The sequence below is a fragment of the Panicum virgatum genome, chromosome 5K (assembly GCF_016808335.1).
Source record: "Panicum virgatum strain AP13 chromosome 5K, P.virgatum_v5, whole genome shotgun sequence".
Taxonomy (NCBI): domain Eukaryota; kingdom Viridiplantae; phylum Streptophyta; class Magnoliopsida; order Poales; family Poaceae; genus Panicum; species Panicum virgatum.
The window spans coordinates 37,231,790-37,237,028 of record NC_053140.1 but is presented as its reverse complement, the minus strand read 5'-3'; the positions used below and the strand labels follow the sequence as shown (position 1 = coordinate 37,237,028).

General features: G+C 54.1%; 1 long non-coding RNA gene across 1 annotated transcript; it reads right to left on the bottom strand.

Annotated features, from left to right (window-relative positions):
• On the bottom strand, nt 1-230 carry LOC120710651. The gene is made up of 2 exons (XR_005689971.1): nt 172-230; nt 1-67 (listed from the first exon to the last, which is right to left on the bottom strand). It is a non-coding gene; the product is annotated as an uncharacterized LOC120710651 (long non-coding RNA).
• Between the last annotated feature and the right edge of the window lie 5,009 nt (nt 231-5,239).

The window sequence follows — 5,239 nt, the reverse complement described above, 5'->3', positions numbered from 1 at the left end:
TTCTGCCCAATTGCAACATTAGCTCATACCGGCCTTCGAACCACTCCCAATCACATGTCCTTCCCTCCTGAAAAATTATTGAGAGCCAAACATTCAGAAATGTTAATATACCAAGTACTACCACAATGACAGAATCATAAGGAGTTTCAACTTTGTGGTCAATATACGAACCCAATACTCTCCGTAGCTATTGCCACAGTAATATCTGTAGCCAAGCTCAGAAGTAACTACGCCTTTTGTGGGCAGAATACCACACTTGCATCAAAGACTAGGAGTAGTTGTACATGGCCATGGCTTCTTCCCACTCTCAAATTCTCGCACTTCCTCTTCTGTCGGCCAATGAGATCTAGAACCATAAATATACTCATTGAAGTTACATGCCGGCCATCCATCCTGTATGACACATAACATTAGCCACATAATTATAGCAAAATTAAAGAATCAATGCTACATTACATGACACTTACTCTAGTCTTTAGCGAGCATCTAAAAAGGGGAGTGAACTTTGGAGGGACACCAATATTAGGCCTTTGAAGTTTGGCACGAACACCACAATGACATTTGGGAGGATTGTTCACACGATATATAGCAGCTTCTTGTTTCTCTTCCTCTGTCATAGGTGGTGGATTTGGTGGGGGAGGGACCCATCGTCTAAACTCATTGTACGCCCATGACTCTAACCGATAATAAGGGAACAACCAAATTCTAGGATCGAACTTATCCGGACCATCGATCCACTGAAAGAAAAAGCAGTGGCAAGGATTCAATGAATCATTCCACTTGCATATGTAGAATGCTCTACCGGCCGTCTTGGGATGCCTCGATTGCTTCACTACTGCCAGCTGGTTGCCTGGCTCACAACGACAGAATGGAACTGGAAGGGCAGGAGGGACTGGGGCATCCTCATCACACTCGGATGGGTACTGTCCACCACCAAGCAGCTTGTACCGGGCATCGCTCATTGCCATGTGTACTGTAGATACATAAATTCCATTGCCATGTGAAATAAACAAAATACTTATGGAAACAAAAACAAAATACTTATGGAAACAAAGTATATACTAATTAAGCACAATATACCAGCGTTCAAAATATAATATGTACATTCGTAAAAGAGTTAAATACACCAGCGGCCCTCGAACTTGTCCCTAGGTGCCACATAGGTCCACGAACTCGCAAAATTGAAAACTGGCTCCCTGAACTTGTTAAGTTGTGGCACTTAGGTCCATACCCCTTCAAGGGGCATGAATATATGCAAAAAGGCCCTTGAGTTTTATCGTCTTCTACCTTCACATCCTTGAGGGATAGAAGGCAGGGCTACCGCACACAGCGCGCGCCTGCCTCTGCGAGCCGCCGGCCTCCACGCCGCGAGTGCGCCTCCCGCGGCCGCGAGCCACCGGCCTCCATGCCGCACGCCCACCTCCGGCGAGCCGCCGACTTGCGCGCCGCTCCTCCCTCCGCCGGCGCGCCTCTCCTCTCGCGCGGGGTTGTCCTCCTCCGTCCCGGCGCGCCCCTCCTCCTTCTCTCCGCCGGCCAGGAGCTGCAGTGCACGGGGAGAGGGCGAGCGCGCGAGGGCTCCTCCTCCTCCGGCCACGTCGGCTCCTCCGGTCAGGCCCCTTCCTCCGCGTGAACATGGCAGCAGTGGCCATGGCGGCTCCGTGGCGCCGGCGGCCAAGCTCCGCGGCGGGGGAGGACTGTGGTGCTGGGGTAGGAGACTCGAGTGGATCCGTCGCCCCCTGGTCCTCCCTCCTCCACCCCCTCCCATGGCGGCGGTGCTGGCGGAGGCCTCCGCTCTCCCATGGCGGCGGTGTCCATGGCGGGCCCAGCAACAACAGCGACGAGGATGAGGATTGTGGGCCGACGCCCACCGCCGACGCCGTTCCTCCCTAGCTCGCGGCGAGCAGGGGCACGACCCCCCTCCTGCCTCCCCTGCCCCGCCCCATCCTCGAGCTCGGCCCTCCCCGGAGGCGAGAGCCGCGAGCCACGCCGCCGCGGCGCGTGTGGGGGCCGCGAGCTCCACCGCCGCCGCCTGCGTGGGAGCCGCGAGCCACGCTGCCGCGGCGCGTGTGGGGGCCACGAGCTCCAACGCCGCCGCCTGCGCGGGAGCCGCGAGCCACGCCGCCGCGGCGCGTGTGGGGACCGCGAGCTCTGACACGCCGCCTGTGCGGGAGCCGCGAGCCACGCCTCCGCGACGCGTGTGGGGGCTTCGAGCTCCGACGCCGCCACCTGCGCGGGAGCTGTGTGCCATGCTGCCGCGGCGCGTGTGGGGGTTGTGAGCTCCGCCGCCGCCGCCTGCGCGGGAGCCGCGAGCAACGCCGCCGCCGTCGTGCGTGCCGAGGAGGGGCTGTGTTGGCGCGGAGGTAGTGGCGAGATAGTGGGGGAGTTTGACGACCTCCTCCGTGGCCGCGCGGGCGAGGCCTGCAAGCTCCGTCGCCGTCGCACATGGCTCGCGAGTTCGACCGGCGAGCCAGGGGGGCGGCCGCGAACTCCAGGGGCGGCGGTGAGCACGAAGTCCGCGAGCTCCAGGGGGCAGCGACGTCCACGAGCTTCGGGGGGCAGCGGCGTCCGCGAGCTCCAGTGGAAGGCGAGGAGGCAGGGCGGCGGCGGCGAGCTCCGAGGCGAAGCAGGGGAGGCATGGGGAGAGAGAAAGAGAGAGAACGGGAGGGAGGGGGCTGAAGGTAGAAGATAGTAATTTTAGAGGGGTTTTGTGCATATATTCATGCCACATGGCGTCATATTAAGGGTTGTGGACCTAAGTGGCACAACTTAACAAGTTCAGGGTGCTAGATTTCGATTTTGCAAGTTCGTGGACTTAAGTGGCACATTAGGACAAGTTCGAGGGCCGCTGGCGTATTTAACTCTTCGTAAAATTATGGAATAAAATTACATGTGACTCATATTAACATCCACACTACTCAATCATAGAAATCATATTAATCGATGCATGCACGTACTACCTCACGTCCAAATCGAGAGCAGAGTACCATCTACGTATCATCTAAAGCCCTAATCATGAGAAAACTATCAACAACACCACTATTTCTCATATCAAGAACCTAACCCTAATAAAAAAACCACCAATAACTACTAATGCACACGGTTAAACGATGAGATATTAGGGGCAATACCTTCGGACAAGGATGGGGAACGATTCCCCCCACTTTTTCCCCTAAAAAATCCGAATTGGGGGGGGGATCTTGGGGGGCGGCGGCCGGCGGCGTCGCCCTGGCTGCAGCTCTGGTCGGGGAGGAGGAGGTAAAGAAATGGATGGTGGGGGAGAAGGGGCCAACGCAGGCCCAGGACATTGGCCTTGTCGCGCCAGCCCGCATGGCGCGACAGGCTTGTCGCGCCAGTGCATGTGGCGCGACAGGGTGGCCACGCTGGCGGCCCGAGCCAGCGCTGCGCCGCGTCGGCGATGACGTGGCCCACCCTGTCGCGCCACATGCACTGGCGCGACAGAGGCTATCTGTCGCGCCGGGGCAAGTGGCGCGACCAAACGGGCTACTCTCTGCAAATAAAAACAAATACGGGTTGAAATTAAAATATTATTAAAAAAGGTTAAAAATAAAAAAATTCCCAATCGTCGTGCAGATGCATGGGCTGGCCAAGAACCCACTTGAACTCAACGGATGGATGTGATTCTTTACGGTACCGGACGCCAGCTGGGGCAATCCCGGCTGTTGATTTGGGAATGTTTATGGGAGCGCACGTTCTCGAACGACTGTTGATCTGAGACTGATGCTGAAGTTTTCCCTTCTAAAAGAAAATTAGGCTGAAGTTCGAATCCGAATTCTGTATATCAAACCAAAATATAAGAACATATTAGGTGCAAACCAATCTCTCTGTGCAAACTATGAAAACTATAATCTGGCCATCAGATCAACATTCAAGGAGAGAGGGGCAGGGTGGTGGGAGGGGGGATTTGCAAAAGTGTGATTATCCAATACAAAGGCGGATCCAGATTGTAAAATTACTCAGTCTCCCATCTCCTTGGATGTTGATCCGATGGCCCAGATTGTAGTTTCTATAGTTTGCACGGAAATGTTGGTTTGCACCTAATACGTTCCCTTTCTAGAGTGTATGATATGACTTGGATATCAATATAATTATTTATGTTGATTTTGATTTGAGTACCACTCTTTCTTTATGGCTTGTGATATTAAGGGTGTCTATGTTAACTTGTTAAGCGACTAAGTGAGTCGAGTGAATAAGAAGTTAGGCATATAAGTTGTGACACGTACCAAATGATTGGGAAAACCTACCAAAATGTATAACGTGAATTTTATCCATCATGGAACGGAGAGAAAGGTAAGAGAGTAAAACATGATCTAGTAATTAACAATTTAACATTTGATTGTATGAGAGAAACCCCTTATGATCTTTCCGAAGAAACCCCTTATGATCTTTCATAATTTTTGGAGCTATACATGAATTTCTACACATTTTGCAAGATTGCAGCCATATAAAGCCTAAGAAAACCCTAGCTAAATCGCTAGGTGCACCCACAGCCAGCCAGCCCGGCCACCGACAGGTGGGCCCAGGGGGCCGGGCGGCACCACCAGGCCGGGTCAAGGCCAAGGCCTGCCTTGACCCCGCGCCTGGGCGCGCCCACGCGCTTGGCGCGCACGCGCGGCGCAGACGCTGCGGCGCCGGCGGACGGCGGCGCGAGGCGGCGCGGCGAGACAGGGCCCGAGCGGAAAAGGGGAGGTGCGCACGGGGAAGAGGAGGAGGCGGCGAGTGTGGCGGAACCACCCAAAACTACTGGGCCCGGGTGCACTGATCTTTGTTGCTAAGCAACTCTGACCCAAATTGGCACTCACCGGTAGTTCCTCGAGTGAAGCCTCGATTAAAGCCACGCTATTCCAGGATCAGCAGACAACACTCACACGAAGGTGAGCCCAAAGATTACAACACAGAACAATTCATACATCTCAGAGTGATTGCAGCGGAAAGGAAATTTATTACAAACCATATTCAGAATAGTAAAGTACTACAGAGTTACATCTACTCAAATTATTCAAGTTTCATTGTTCAGCGGAAGCAGTAAAAGATAACTAGCGAAATAACGTGACGCATCGATAAAGCCCGTACGAAAGCGTCACTCAGCGGGAGGGTGGTCAGCACCGGCTGAAGGACTATCCCACTGAACAGACCAACCGGGAGGCAAGGTACACGGCCAAGTAAGACTCGCGAATAGATCTTCAAAGTTAGTACCTGAAAAACAGTGCCACAAGCAAGG